The sequence below is a fragment of the Giraffa tippelskirchi genome, chromosome 12 (assembly GCF_054371585.1).
Source record: "Giraffa tippelskirchi isolate mGirTip1 chromosome 12, T2T-mGirTip1v1.2.pri, whole genome shotgun sequence".
NCBI lineage: Eukaryota > Metazoa > Chordata > Mammalia > Artiodactyla > Giraffidae > Giraffa > Giraffa tippelskirchi.
Genome location: NC_137286.1, coordinates 141,173,500 through 141,190,215, shown reverse-complemented (window position 1 = coordinate 141,190,215; position 16,716 = coordinate 141,173,500). Strand labels below are relative to the sequence as shown.

At 42.6% G+C, this 16,716-nt stretch overlaps 1 protein-coding gene across 1 annotated transcript in view; it reads left to right on the top strand.

The window, feature by feature from the left end:
• Positions 1–384: 384 nt before the first annotated feature.
• NALCN (sodium leak channel, non-selective) overlaps positions 385–16,716 on the top strand; it is a 279,073-nt gene continuing 262,741 nt past the window's right edge. Inside the window, exon 1 of the mRNA XM_081546675.1 lies at positions 385–512. The gene's annotated coding sequence lies outside the window, so the exon portion shown is untranslated. The remainder of the gene's footprint in view (positions 513–16,716) is intronic.

Genomic DNA, 16,716 nt, shown 5'->3' with positions numbered 1-16,716 from the left:
CGCACACGGGCCTGGCTCGCGTGTCCGCCGTGGCCCCGCGTGTGCCCGTCCCGAGCGCATGAGGCGCGCTTGGTGAGCTCGCCGGGGACCCCGGGAAGAGCTGGCAGAGGAGAGCCCAGCTGTTGCCGCTGGGAGGCTGAGAAGGTGGCAGCCAGGGAGAGGGAACCTGCTGGTACCCACGCTCCCCGCTCGCCACCAACTGCAGCGCCGCCTCCTCGGCCGTCTCCTCTCGGGCTGCATTCAGTCGCCCAGCCCCTGCGGCAAAGCCAACTCTGATTAAAACAAAAAAAATACTGAAAAGGCAAAAAGAAAAAAAGCCCCAACCCCCCGCCCCCGCGCCGCGCTCGCAGGCCCCGCCGCCCGGGTGGCAGCCGCACCAACCGGGTGGCGCGCGCCGCCGGAGCCGCAGGAGGCGAGGGGCCGCGTCCCCGCCGTGGGTGCGCGCCCCGCCCGCCGCCGCCGCCGCCGCCGCCAACGCCGCACCATGACCGCTCCGAGCGCTGGGGTTACAGGTTGGTCTCGGCCGCCAGGCCCGGGCGGGGGGCGCGCGGGTCCTCCTGGCCAAGGCCCGGCCCAGGCGGGCGGGGGGCGAGGGCGCGGCCCGCGAGGGGAAATGGGGGGAAGGGGCGCCCTCCATCTCCGCGGGGACCCGGCGCGGGGGCCGCCGCCGCCTCCCGGCCCCCAGCGTGAGGGGCGCCTTCCCGGCCTCGGTGGGCGCTGGATGCCCGCGGCCGCCAGACCTCGGCCTGCCCCGTGGGCACCTGGGAGACAGGTGGCCGGGGAGGCGGAGGATGCGCCGCGCGCCTCGGGGTCACCGCGCAGGTGTGGGGGCCACGGCGCCCGCAGGTTTTCGCGGGGGCCTCGCCCACCCCGGCCCCGGTCTCCTACGGGTGCCTCCGCGCGTTTCTCATCTCTCCCTTGATCATTTGGCCTTTTTGAGCGGCTGTCATTAGGGTGGCCACAGGGCTAGCGAAGCAGTCTCCTGCCAAAGCCACGCTGTTTTGAGCCCTTTAAAAGATTTGGTGCAGGCCGCTTGGCCTGGCTGGAATCTCCGGGCCAGGGTCTTGTCTCTGACTCGAATTTTCCTCTTTCAGGGTAGCCTGACAACTCTAAACTCAGGTCCTGATAAATGCTTGAAATATCATAGGATACATCTTTCTATTTTCGGCATAATTGTTCAGGGAATGTATTATCAAGGATGAGTGTTCAGAGGCACTCAGGTTCAGGCCTCAGAAGGATGTGTTTTTAAACTCCTGTCTGTCATAACTCCTGTATGGTCATAACTGCCATAAACTCCTGTATGGTCATCACCTCGGCCTGGATTTCCACGATGGCCGGATGCAGGACTGTGTACGAGAAGGTCGAGGTTGGCAAAGACCTTTAATAGGAATGAGAAAGTAACAGGTGGCTATTTAAAAAGAAATGTGATTCATATTTTCATAACTACAACTGTGGCTTGAACTTGAAGTAGGAGAGGTTGGCTTATGACAGTTATCCCCAAGGCAGATATACAGCAGGCTTTTTTTTTTTTCTTAACATTCAAAGATTAAGTTTCAACAGTTCTAGATAAAAATCAAGGCTTCTCAGTCCTCTACAACAAAAATGTATTTCCTAATTGATCGGTTTTCGTTCTCTGGGCCTTTGATGTTGGGTTTTGCGTTCATCTGTAGCATATTTGGGGGCTTCCCAGGTGGCTCAGTGGTAAAGACTCTGCCTTCCAATGCAGGAGACACAAGAGATGAGGGTTTGATCTCTGGGTCAGGAAGATCCCTTGGAGTAGGAAATGGCAACCCATTCCAGTATTCTTGTCTAGAAAATTTCATGGACAGAGGAGACTGGTGGGCTACGGCCTGTGAGGTCACAAAGAGTGGGACATGACTGAGCATGCAAACACTGTATTATATTTGACCCAGCTATTGCTAAAGCCAGACAGAATGAAAGAAAAATCAGATATGGGAAAAACATCAAAAAGCGAACAGGCTGATTGGACCCTCCTGGAGTTCCTAGAAGACGTGACATTTTGGCGGAGTAGATAGTAAGAATGCTAAGAGCCCTATAACTATTGAAGACAAACCATGTGGAATGGTGGTAAAATTGGCTAAGACTTGCAAGGTAGTCAGAAGAGGAAAAATATTATACTTGTAAAAAAAGACAATATCTCTTTGAAATGGTATCATTTTCTTGCTATTTTATTTTCTTCTTCTTGTTTATCTTCTATATTGCTTGTTTAGAGAATTGAGGTTTTGACTAGCATTTCTTTTTCTTTTCCTGGTATGGTATTTCTTTGAAACGTGTTCCATTTGTCTCTCTTCTTGCATCTTTGTGAGTGTGTGGATGTGTGCGCACACTGGGGCTGGCCTGTGCGTAGTTGTTTGATCTTTTATCAGTGAGTCTGTGATACTTTTAAATTTTTCATGGATATTTAAATTTATCCAATGGGAAGAGTCATAAGTATGTAAAGAAAAAAAATAAACAAATAACATCTCCCAGTTGTATTGTATCCCAATGTAAGCCAGGCATTGTGCTAGGAACTGAGATTTCAGTGAGGATAAGAGATAGACCAGGCCTTACGAACCTGTCAGCAAAGACAAGTATGCAGTCAAGAGGAGAGACAATGAGATAGCCTATTTTCTAGTCTTGGTTTGCAAACTGTGACCTTCAGTCTAAAGAAATTATAATTGTGTCCTCCCCCATTGCATCAACATTTTGGATCTTGACTGTCATGTTATGTGATTCTTACTTGTCTCAAGGACTTGTCCAAGAATTTGTTACACCTTCAAAACTTTTTGTGTGCAAACATTTAAAAATTTATTCTTTCAATTTAAAAAATAATTAGATTTGAAAGGAAGGACAGAAATGGTAGTGAAAAGAGAATAAACAACCATAGTCCCAACAACCTAGTACAAAAGATTGTACTATCTGTGTATCTTTAAGACTATATGACTTTTGTGTAGTTGCGGTCATGTATTGTGCATTTATCTTAGTTTATCCATTTATTATTTATTATAAGCATTTGTCATGTTTCTATACAGTTTTCATCCTTAAAAATTATACATGGCTATATAAGACTGTCCTCTTTGAGTATAGTCTCATTATGGCCGTACCTCTATCATTGGATATTTGCTGTTTTTAGCTTTTCATCATTATAAATAATACCCTGATAATGAGAGTATAAGGATTTATTTCTATTGGGTATTATTTTTTTCATGATAAATTCCAAGCAGTGATATTCCTGGAAAAAAATGGATTATCTAAATTTCTAAGTGGATCTATATATATTATATATAATTACATATATTATATAAATTTATAGATAATATGTTATATGTTATGGATAGACATAACTTCAAGTTGGTTTCCTAAAATTATAATTTTGAATAAGATGAGTTACATGCTTTCTGAGGTAAATCTGCCTTCTTTTTAGTATTTGTGGCTCATCTTCCCTCTTTTACAAAAACAAAAGAAGATAAAATAGTAGCTCAGATTGATGACCTTTGCAGTATATAGACTTAACCCTTAACAAATTCAGCTTCTCAGCTGATAAAATACACCTCAGAGTAAAATCAGAGTAGCAATGCTATAAAAATTGTATGCTGAATAAAAAGAGTAACTAAATACAAAGTCTTTTAGGAAAAAATGATTTTTGAGCTCAGGTATCTCATTCTGTGTTTTGTCTTCCTACTCAGAGTTCAGATAAAAGACCAAAGAAATTTATATAGTGAGAAATCTGTACCCTACAGGTATGAAGAGAAGACCATTTGTTCCTTGGCTGTTGACCCTAAGGCATATCTTGTAAATTCTGTACGGATGGGACTGGGCCCATGTGACTAATCGGCAAAACTAAGGTTCAGACCACAACTCTCTTTCTCAGAGATTTGTACAAAAAATGAGGAACAGAGCTGCTGCTGAAGCCCTTGATATGAGGGGTGAGGGCTCAAGTTGAAGCGTTCTGTTGGTGAGACTGAATTACTTGACTTCTGAAGCAATTTCTTCATGAGACCCCAGGGCCAGGGCAGACACACCAAACAGAATGTGCTTGGTTGACAGGGACGGACCCCTGGAGGTTGGGGCAGGACTGGGGGTTCTGGGGAGGGGCTCTAGGAGCATTAGGAGTATGAAAATTCAGAACGCTGCTGCCAAGGGAGTCATTTATGCAAGGATCAAGAGTGAGATTTATCTCAATTATGCAAAGGAAGGAGATGAAAAGAGGACTTTGTCTGGGGCAGGGATGTTGCATGGAAGACAGCCAGCACCAACACACACATCGGTGCTCTTCCTTCCAGGAGATCAGAGCACATGGAACACAGCCCTTATTCTAAGTGAAATATGGTAATTATTTTCTTTTAGAGGGAAAAAAAAACATGCAGATGAAGATAGGGTATCCTGGACCAGAAACATTAAAGATAGCCAGCATCTAGATCTGGGGTTCCCTGATGGCTCATTTGGTAAAGAATCTACCTGCAATGCAGGAGACCCAGGTTCGATCCCTGGGTGGGAAACATCCCCTGGAGAAGGAAATGGCAACCCACTCCAGTATTCGTGCCTGGAAAATCCTGTGGACAGAGGAGCCTGGTGGACTACAGTCCATGGGGTCAAAAAGAGTTGGACACAACTGAGTGACTAAACGACCACCAGGGTCTAGATCTAGCCTGCTGAATACTTTGCGTTTGAAAATAAGAAAAAGAAAATTATCCCCTCAGTATTTTGATGAAGTTTTTTAAAGAAAAGTGTTCACAAAGGAAAATTTAGATTGACTTCATTCTCGAACCTTTGCAAAATTAAAGCAGCAGTTAAATAACATACTGAAAATGCGTTAATTCTGGAAAAAAGCAGACTATGATTCTCTTAAGATACTGGTATGGCTCCAAATGAAATATAAAAGAGGTGAAGAAATAGTAGGCTGCTGCTGCTGCTGCTAAGTCGCTTCAGTCGTGTCCAACTCTGTGTGACCCCATAGATGACAGCCCAATAGGCTCCCCCGTCCCTGGGATTCTCCAGGCAAGAACACTGGAGTGGGTTGCCATTTCCTTTTCCAATGCATGAAAGTGAAAAGTGAAAGTGAAGTCGCTCAGTCATGTCCGGCTTTTAGGGACTCCATGGACTGCAGCCTACCAGGCTTCTCCGTCCATTGGGATTTTCCAGGCAAGAGTACTGGAGTGGGGTGCCATTGCCTTCTCCAACATATTAGGCATGTGCTACCAAACAAACAAACCCAGAAACAAAAACAAGAATCCCAGTAAGGTTAAGTATATAAAAACAGAACAATAGTTTAAAAAGGTAATTAAATGAGGGTAAAAAAGGACCTTAAAATAATAAAAGTTACTGTTTTTAATGAGAGCTTCCCTAGTGGCTCAGATGATAAAGAATCTGCCTGCAATGCAGAAGACCCAGGTTCTATCCCTGGGTTGGGAAGATCCCCTGGAGAAGAAAATGGCAACCCACTCCAGTATTCTTGCCTGGAGAATCCCCATGGACAGAGGAGCCTGGCGGGCTACAGTCCATGGGGTCACAAATAATCGTACATGACTGAGCAACTAACACTTCATAAACTTTATAAACTTTAATAACTTTAATAGAGTTATACTTACAAGCTTTCTATATACATATACTGATTATTATAGCATTATAGTGTGGATAGTCAAACGTATTCTTGTGTGTTTTCATTTTTGGGGCAACGTGGTCCTTAGATAATGTATTTCCTCAAAGGCATCTGTGACCTACAGTGGGATAAGGAAGCAGCATTTCAGCTTAGGAAATAAAGAAAACAATGAAGCAGACTGGAGAGGAGAAGAAAGAGGATGATATTTAAAAACATGAATGAATTCATGATAAAATAGAAAAGCTCTGAATCTGATAGAAAAAATTAAACCCAGCATTCCAGTCTTTAAGTCCTACTAGTGTATATAGCTATCTGTAGGAGGTATTGGTGTGCCAAGAACTAAGAATGAGGTTAAGAAGGAGAAGGATAAGAATGGGGGCCTGTGAAGAAAGGTGTTGGAGAAACCGGGCATGAAATTCTAAGGATGGGTAACTGACATGGGACTATAGGAATGGAAATGCAGAGGAGGATGGCGGTTTATCAACAGAACGAATGCTAGCAGGTCTTGGTGGCTGAACCAAAAGAATGAAAAGGAGGGATGGGTGAGGAACAAAGCCAGGACCTCAAGCTTGGGTGATTGTCAGTGTTTTTGCCACTATTTGTATTGCCTCGGTAGAACAACTAATTTCTTCTTTATCTTTCAGTTAACAGTATCTATAGGTTAAATCCTTTGCTTCACTGTTTCTGTATCTGTTCATCATTACTATGAAATTCATAGGCGATACAGCTTCATGTATCACTTTTGAAGTAGAGGAAGGATTTTTAAAAATTATCTATTATTTCTGGAAAGTACAAATTATGGAGGCCTGTGTCAGACAAGATACAAATTTGTATCAGACAAGATACAAGACAGTGATAGCTTAAAATACAGCTGAGTATGTATCATAAAATTTGCCTGGGGTAAAAAATATATATATGCAATTCAAGTATGAAAACTTTCTTAACTATTCCTCCCAGGAGCTGAAGCACAGAGATTAAGATAAATATTGCAAATAAGGAATTTAAATTTTCAGAACTAGAGCTTATTGGATTATTCTTTCCTTTTCCCTCAATTCCATATGTCAATATTTTCAGGAGAAAAGAAATTTTAAACTCTGAGGAACCTCAAAATAATTTTCTGCTTTTCATTAGATAAAGTTGAAAGTGATATCAAAAGCTAGCTTAGTTAAACTAGATGTATTATTTTTGCTTCGTTCCTTTCAAGAAATGAACAGCCATTTTAGAGTGTATTCTAGACTAGAAAATTATAGTAGAAAAGTCAAGGAAAATCAAATTTCTTAGTTATCATCTCATAAGCCAAGAATATATCCTTGTATATCAAATATATTCAAATACATCAAATATTTTTGAGATAATTCTGAAATTCTCTGGGGAAAACTTAGAATATACTACATATATATCTATCTATATATAGACATATACATATGTATACACATTTGGGTTCCAAGATAGCTCAGTGGTAAAGAATCTCCCTGACAGTGCAGGAGACTCAGGAGACCTGGGTTCAATCCCTGATTTGGGAAGATCCCCTGGAGTAGGAAAAGGCATCCCACTCCAGTATTCTTGCCTGGGAAATCCCATGGACAGAGGAGCCTGGTGGGCTACAGTCCATGGGGTCGCAAAGGGTCTGCCAAGACTGAGTGATTGAGGACTCAGCATACATATATTTGGTTATAAATAGAATCTCTGCTTCAGATTTCTATTTTGCCTTTCTTGATTATACCAGTCTCTCTGATTTTTTTCCCAAATAAAGTCTTGACTGTCACCTGAATGCTCCTCTGAGCATCTAGACTGGTGAGTCCATCCATCACTCTTGGGATCAGTGCTGGGAGAGTGTGTTAAGAATCACCTGGGGAATGTTTGTTTAAAAGCATTTTCCATACTTGGCTCACAGAGTTCTGATCTTGTATGTCTGAGGTGAAGGATGGTTGAGAATGTTTACAAACCTCCCTGAATGATGAATGTTAACAATCTTTGGAAACTACTGTTTGAAAACATTCACCTTCTTTGTCCAGGCTTTGGAGATTCATATCACAAAATGGAACAACTGCACATACATAAATAAATAGAAGGCTTCTTTTGACTTTCCATACTATTTATGGAAAAGTTTTGAAAACCACTGTTTTCACCATCCATCTTCTTTGATCAACTTTTGCAGGTTCATCACAAGATTAAGCAGCCACAATAAAAAGAGATGATCTCCTTTTCTTGTCTTTCGTAATATTTAAATGATAGTAGCGGTTTCTTAGAATGAAATGCCTGGCCTTGACTGTTGGATGATGTGTGAGTGCTCAGTCATGTCCAGCTCTTTGCCACCCCATGCGCTGTAGTCCACTAGGCTCCTCTCTCCATGGAATTTTCCAGGCAAGAGTACTGGAGTGGGTTGTGATTTCCTACTCTAGGGGATCTTCCTGACCCAGGGATTGAACCTGACTCTTCTGCTTTTGTAGGAGGATCCTTTACCCACTGCGGCACCTGGGAAGCCCCATTGGATGACAAAAACCCTTAAAAACTCTGCCATGACTTGGAGGAAACTGGGCCTTTCTTAAAAATTTGTATCAAAAAAAAAAAATTGTATCATCAGCCTGTGGTGTTTTTTAGCTCTGGTACTCTTTTCTTAAAAATTTCTTACACCTACCTTGTGCCCAAAATAATTCACAAAATGTAAAATGCCTATCCTTTCTAAATGTGGAGTAAAAGGCTAGGGCTTGTTAAAAGGATTGACTGAATTTCCTGAGTAGAGAAATGGGAAAGAGGCTGTTCAGCCTACATGCGTGAGCTGATCGCCCCAATTGTAATCAATACAGTGACTCAGGCGACACAGATACAGCTGAGACCCGCTCCTACTGCTGGGCTGTTGTAGTTTGGCGTGCGGAGTGCAGTATAAGCGAGTTTGGAGTCCCCATACTCTATACTGAATTCCTTCACCAAATCCAGTGATTTTTAAAGGTCAAAGAAAATTCAGTTTTCACAATGCAAAATGAAACAGCCCAGAATCCTTGAGGAAATCATGACACTGTTTTGAAGTATTTGTAGAAAGAACCAAAAAAAAAAAGAATGTTGCTCTTCTTTGGGATTTAGGAAGTAGACTCAGTATGAAAGGTGGGGATCTGTTTTCTGTTTTCCATCAGTGTGTTGACAAAAGGAAGCGAGAGGCGAAGAGCCTGCAGTTGGAGATGCCCTTTGAAAGCTTTGGCTTCTGCTGTTTGGTGACCCATCTTGGGTGGCCCTTGTGGTCCCGCTGAGACCAGACCATGTGTGTAACTGTGTTTGCAGGGCTGGATCCCGATGTAGCCAGGCCAAAGTGTCGATGAGTAAGCACCCAAATGGGAACTGCATTTGGAGAGAAAGAGGCAGAGAAGACAGAAACAGGGGTTGCTGCTGTGATCTGGGGCCAAATTTTAGCACTGTCTTAGTTCGCCTGCTCAAGTGCAGGGCTTTGCTTGTTGAAAAGGCAGACTAGGACTCAGGCAGCTGCCCGTCTTTCCTCCAACCACTAGGAACCATTAGAAGAAAAGATGCATTGCATTGGGCCAATTAAGTTTCAAAAGTGAAGGATACTCAGGCAACAGGACACGCTTGCTCCAGGCATTGCAGCCTGGGTGCTGCCTTTGTTGTTGTTCATTCGCTCAGTTGTGTCCAACACTTTTGGGACCCCGTGGACTGTAGCCCGCCAGGCTCCTCTGTCCATGGGATTCTCCAGGCAAGAATACTGGAGTGGGTTGCCATTTCCTTCTGCAGGGGCTCTTCCCAACCCAGAGATTGGACCTGCGTCTTTACATTTGCAGGTAGAGTCTATAGTATCTGAGCTGCGTCGTCACATTTGCAGGTAGATTCTAGAGTATCTGAGCCTCCAGGGAAGTGAGATGCTGCCTTCCCCTATCTGATTTGGTTTCATTCCTCAGATTTGGGAGAGGCTAGAACTTGGGGACTCCCCATCTTTGTTCTCTGGAAAAGAGAAGATTCTATTTACAAAGCCCTCGAAAGGTCAGACTAAAAGGCATGCACAGCTGAATATCATGGGGGTAAAGGTCAGAAAGTGACCTTGGGTAAAACACTTACCTTCTCTAAAGTTCAGTGTCATCTGTGAAATGGGAATAACAAAGACAGCTGCTTCACGGGGGTGTGGGGAGCAGTCGATGCCATAATCCACTCCAAGCTCTTAGCTTCACACATGATGAATCCTCAGCAAATGTCAGGTGTCATTTGTTTATGTTTTTAAACAGATGATTTTCATATTTGGCTTGTCTTAAAGAAATTATGATGAAATTCATCATGGTTGCAAAACCCTTGAGTTGTACAAAAGTTCTTTGAAGTTAAAAAGTAAGTCAAAGTCTCTGCCCTTACCTCTGCTCTCCCAACAAAACAGACTCCCTGGGTTCTAGACTTGCTTCCAGTTCCTGTAGATCTGGGCAAGACTTTTAATCTGTACAGTTGGGATAATACTAAAAACTACTTCCCAGAGGTATCGTGACCTTGGAATAGTGCCTGGAACAGAGCCAGCTTTCAATAAATGTTTGCTCTCCTCTTTCAAGTGAAAAAAATAAAAAGAATGGGTAAAACTTAAGCTTGATTCTCCACTAAAATTATGTACAGTAGTTTATAGACCACCTTCCTACCCTAAGAGTTGATAAAATGCATAAAATTATGAGCATCTTCAAGAATGTGCTAATTTTATCATTGGAAGCCTCTTGGAATGTAATCTATTGCAAACTTCCAGACAAAGCAGAAGTCTTTTCTACAAAATCTACATTATATATGTAGTCATTGTCTCTGAGAATATCCAGAAAGAAGAAATATTCCATTTCTTGGGATGGCCCAACACATTAGTATTGGAAACTTTTAGATTAAACAGTTTTCTGTTGTTGTTATTGAATAAAGAACATCACTTGCTAGCTCTGGTAGCTTCTGGATTTTCCTTACTGGAAGAACAAAGAACATTACAGAACAGAATTACATCCTTGACAGTACTTTGAGTTTTGGATTTTTGGATAACAGAAGAATTTCTCTCACTAAATCTCTCCTCTCTGCTGTAAGACAGTCTCTGCAGAAAAACATACACTCTTTAACCCATATATCATAAGTTGGATCTATTTTCTAGTCTTCACGTTCTCAGCACATTCTGTTGAGAATTTATGAGACTGAAACTAACTCTAGGAAATGAAGAAATCTGTCATCTTTAGGAAGTTAAGACAGCTGTCTCTTTACTACATGATGTAAGATTATCAGACAGGAGTTAGGAGATGCTTTTTTTCTCAAATTTTTTCACAATTTAGATAAAAGGTAATAAAATCATAATATACTATTTCTAGGATTCATTTTCAAGGAAAAAGGCTGGATAAATGAGTAATGACTTCAGAAACCTAACAGTGACATTTAGATGGATTTGAAGAGGAGTCTGATGATTTCTTGCTGGAAAAAAAAATAGATACATTTTTATAAATGTGTGACTGGAGTAACCATAACATGAACCATATAATACCAATGGATTCAATCTTAAGAAATGAAAATGTCTGTAGTATTTTCACAAACAATACTCAATACCAAGAGGGTTTAGAAGTAACCAGGCTGTGTGATTAGAATATGTTGAAAAGTAGTTTTCTTTGTCTTACCTATTTTATAATGTACTTAATTTTTAATTTAATAGTTCTGTAAGTCACCTTGTCTTGGTTTATATCTTGGTGCAGCTCTGTCCCGAAGTTTCTTGATCTGTGAAACGGTTCTTGAAAGAACTGAATGTTATCATATGTGACGTGCTTAGAACCAGGCCTGACACATAATAATCAAGGCCCTCAGAACACAGCTTTGTTGAAAAGTGTCTGTTTCTACATTGTGGTCAGCATAACTGGGGAGGAAATCAACTGATGGGCTCAGTACTTTACCATACAGATACTTTCAAAGCATTTCATCATCTTTTCATGGGTTTTTTGGCAGGTTTCTGTGTGTGTGTGTGTGTGTGTGTGTGATTTGAGGACTGTTTATTGTTTTCAAAGCATTTAGACTAGGGAGTATCTATCCAGTTTTACATCCGATGCTATCTTTACCCCTTTCCCGTAAGCGCTGTTTTGTTAAGATCGAGAAGCAGAGCATCACTGAACAGGAGATCCCGGGGCTGCTGGCGTCCAGCGTGGGGAAGCACCACGTGCTGGGGTGTCAGGGCTGTAAGAGGAGGGTGCCCAGAGCTGAGCATCTAGATGATCTGGGCTTGAGGAGCTAGGCGAGGAATTTCAGCCCGTGGAGATGCATTGACAGGACACTCAGCTGAGCAGAGAGAGGCAAGGGCACCCAAGGCTCCAGGAGGGTTGGTCCTAGGAAAGTGTGAGGCAGGAGAGAAGGATTTGAGGTGACAGACAGCGGGACAGAAATAGTAGGGTTTTCCCCCTGATTTAAGAGGCATAAAATGTATGACTGTGTATTCATTTGTTCTGAATGGACATGTCCTCTGCCCGGAAGGCGCTTCCCTGGCGGCGCAGACGGTAAAGAGTCTGACTGCAGTGCGGGAGACCCAGGTTCGAACCCTAGGTTGGGAAGATCCCCTGGAGGAGGGAATCGCAACCCACTCCAGTATTGTGGCCTGGAAAATCTCATGGATGGAGGAGCCTGGCAGGCTACAGTCCATGGGGTCGCCAAGAGTCGGACACGACTGAATAACTTCACTTTTTTTCCTTCTTTCTGCCTGGAAGAAGATTAGGCCAGAGGAATGGTCTAACTTTAAGAAACCATGACGTTGGCAGCTCCAGCTTTAGGAATAAGCACCCCCATTGCTCTTCCCATTGTTATTCTGATGAGCTGAAGTACCCTGGAAGATTTCAGTATGCACACAATAGGCATATGGGGAAAGGCAGGAAACTCTTGTTCCAATATAGATACATTGGGTGGTTTATTATTTTGGGTTCTGTGGCCAAATTGCAGCCATTTTTTTAAAAAAGAGGGAGAAATAGGAATATTGAAATAAGAATTGTTTGTAACGCCCAAATAAAAAAAATCAGTGGCATCAAATTCAGTTGTTTCCCAAAGTACACATTGATATCTTTCTTAACAACAAATTCAACATTGCTGCCTGGTCTAGATGATGTGTTCATATCTGTTTACCTGGCAATGCCTCATTCATATAAAGTTGTAAATGAGCTTAGGAGACAAAGACAAGGAAGGGCAGATGTTTGAAAGTGGTATTTATTGACATTTAATGTTTTCTGTGCCTACAAATTTATGGACAGAGAAAGATTTCATAGGATACTGCTAGATTTTTTTTTTTTTAATAATTGCAAATATATTTATTATAATTTACAGGTTAACAGTTATACAATTTTATAAAGTCCCAACAAAGACTGGTTATATTTAAATCATTGGATCTGAATAAGCCAATTTAGAAGTCTTCTAGTCCCCTAACTTCACCTTCCCTAAATTATAAAAAAATAAAATCTGATAGTTTTGATTTCAAGTTAAAGATGACGAGATGGGGTGTTATCACATTTCACTGCTAGATTTAAAAAAAAAGCTGGTTACAAAACAGTGTTTAAGCACAAATCTTTAAAAATAAAATATGCATGGAATACATATGGAAAAGAAAATACTGAAGGAAATACACTCTGTATCCCTTTGGAGGGTAAGCGTTTCAGCTAAAGGAAGTTTCAGGAGGAGTATGAACCTCGTTAGGTCTGGTAGCACAGGTAACACAGGTGCACACTGAGTGAGGATCAGCTACTCAGTAGGAGGTGGTGTGGAGCTAACCACGAGGCAGAGAAAGAGGAAGAAAACCCACTAGTGGAGGTTGCAGAATAAGAGTGTAGCAGTCAGGGGTGCCCCTTTAATTAATCAGGTCTCTACTTTTAAATGAAGCATGTCTGTTTTATCAGGATCATGGATCATTCAGGAATTCCAGGAGGAAAGAGACCAGGCGTGTTTTGCTAAATCCACCTCACCTAACACAATGGTTTAGATGATTGATTCTATTTTTTTTTTTTAATGAATGCATTTATGCAAGAATGAATGAATGAAAAACCTCTGGTGGCAATGAAGGCTGCTCTTCTGATGGCAATGAAATGAGCTTGGGGAGAGAAGTCAGAGGGATACTACTGAAATTTTGTTTTCTGAATTTCCCTCTCAAACTGTGATGGCAATGAGATTAGACAACACAGCAACAGTGCGTGCTCAGTCGTGTCCGACTCTTTGCGGCCCCGTGGACTGTAGCCCCCCAGGCTCCCCTGTCCATGGGATTCTCCAGGCAAGAACACTGGAGTGGGCTGCCATTTCCTCCTCTAGGAGGTCTTCCTGACCCAGGGATCGAACCCATATCTCTTGTGTCTCCTGCATTGGCAGGCAATTCTTTACCACTGTGCCATCTGGGGAGCCCAATGAGATTAAAGTCTACTGTTAAATGTGTGTGTATTCTGAACAGGACTGTAGCTAAATGATTCCACTTGAACTCATGAAAGCCCCAGAGTCTGAGCACATGAATAACCAGAAGACAAGTTGTTGATTTTAATGTGTCACCAGCTGTAGTGACACCTGATGACCAGAGATAGGTCAGTGACTGCTGTCTTCTTTGGGGGCTTTTTAGAATAAAAGAGATGTGGTAAGTCTGCTGGGGTGGTGTGTTTCTCTCCTCTGCACTTTTATTCCCAAACATCACATCTTTTCGTTATAACAGACGAATCACATGTAGAGACAGAAACTCTTTGTGAGTTAAGTTAGGAAATCGGAATCACTGATGCGGAATTGGCAGCAGACGGCAGAGGACACAGCTGTGAAAAGGTGCTGAAGCAGTTGAGAACGGTTGGAGGACGGCGGGTCATCAGATGTTTGGCCAACTCAAGTGGAGCATGGAGATATGAGCATGAAAGAAGCACAAGCGAAAATCTCCAGGTCTCCGTGTCCTTGAAACATGAGGTTAAATGGGCTCCGGAAATGCCTTGCAATTCCCCGCTTTATACCCAGCCTGTGTCATGATGCCTGGTACCCTAGTGGATTAGTAGCATTTTCTGTATGAATGAATGAATGGGAAACAAGAGGATGAGCAGAGGGGGTCTGAATTTACAGGAGAGACCATCTCAGTGATTCTGGTAAAAGACAGGACAGGGACTTCCCTGGTGGTCCAGTTGCTAAGATTCCGTGCTCCCAATGTACAGGGGCCTGGGTTGGATCCCTGGTCAGGGATATAGAGCCCACATGTTGAAACTAAGAGTCCATATGCCACAGCTAAAAGAACCTGTGTGCCTCAGCTAAGACTCGGTGCAGTCAAATAAATACTAAAACAAAATAAAAAAGAGACAGGCCATATTAGAAAGGGTGATGTCAGGAATTCCCCGGTGGTCCAGTGGTTTAAGACTCTATGCTTTACTGCCGAGGGCCTGGATTTAATCCCTGGTTGAGGAACTAAGATCTTGCAAGCTGTGTGACATGGCCTAGAGGGAAAAAAGGGTGATGTTTATGGCCATCCAGACCTGAGGCCTCATAGCCTGGAAGGGGCTCTAGTAACAAGGACCAGGGGAAAGGAATCTTGGACATATGTGGAGTGAGGAAGGAGGAAAGAAGTCACCAGTGAGAATCTGTAGCTTGACAGTCTGTGCACGTGTGAGGCCTGCCTGCGGGGACCAGAAATGCTCAGGGCAGCATTGTCATTGTTCAGTTGCTCAGTCATGTCCAACTCTTTGCGACCCCATGAACTACAGCATGCCAGGCTTCCCTGTCCTTCTCTGTCTCCCAGAGACTGCTCAGATTCATGTCCATTGAGCCGGTGACGCCATCCAACCATCTCATCCTCTGCCGTCCCCCTCTCCTGCCTTCAGTCTTTCCCAGCATCAGGGTCTTTTCCAGCGAGTCGGCTCTTCGCATCAGGTGGCCGAAGTATTGGAGCTTCAGCTTCAGCATCAGTCCTTCCAGTGTGTATTCAGGGTTGATTTCAGGGCAATAGGATCTGGGAACAGGGAAGAAGAAGTGAAGCAGAAGGATGTCTGACCAGTAACCCCTGTCCTGTTGGTTTGCAAGTGATGGTGGTGTTGGCTCGGCTACATTTGAGGGAGAAGCCAGCTAGGTACCTGACTCATAATAGAAACCGCTGGACACCGACAGATGATGATGGAAACTGTGAGAACGGATGCTCATTTAAGGGGTTAAGTACAGAGGACAGGCACATGGACGGCAGGTAAAGGATGTGCTGGAAATCATAATTTGGAAGATTCAAAAGACTAAGGCAAACCTAAGGGAGTTACAAGGAGAAGAAACGACCCACAGGGTTGCAAGTACCTCACAGCTTAAAAAAAAAAAAGAAGAAAAATATATTTTATTTTGGTCTAGAGAGAGCTAGGATGATCTGAGGAAAGTATATGCCAGTAGAAGTAAAAATGTTGCTGTCACAGAATACAAAATTGGATTTTAACCATTTAAAAGAGAGCAATGAACCAAAGTGTTTTTTTCTCCCTGAGTTGCCGCTAGCTATTTCCAAGGAAAAGATTCATCAATGAACATATTGTAAGTGTGCAACCTCCTCCCACTATTGAGCTATTTGAATACCAACTGCTTTTAATAAACGTGATAAAGCGCCTGGAAATCATGCTTGTCAAACTTCCTACACTGCCTTATGAAGGACACTTCTGTAAACAGAGACCAAAAATACATTGGGTTATAAATACATGAGAGTGATAAGGCTAAGATACACAGAAGCAATTTCCTATCAAAATAATAAGTGTACCTAGGATACTTAAATATTCCTGCTGGTCTTTATCAGGAGAATAATAGGCCTGCTGTCCTCAATTATATTGATTCAACATGAATGAATGTGTACGACAATATTTCTGTATATAAAAGAAAATTATTGCAATGAATTGCCTCAACTTAATTTTGGATTCTTCATGTTTGTAAATTGAGACATCCAGGAGACAATGAAGGACAGGGAAGCCTGGCATGCTGCAGTCCCTGGGGTTGCAAAGAGTTGGACACGACCGAGTGACTGAACAACAACAGTGTTTGTAAATTGAACTTATTTTACTACTTGATGATATTTAACAAGAAATAAGTTACGATTTCAGTGATTCAGGAGCTGGTTGTTGAGGGTTTTTTTCACTGCATGATTGTTGATTTAAAATTGTAAGGTGAGTGCAGAGACAAAGAGAGCGAGT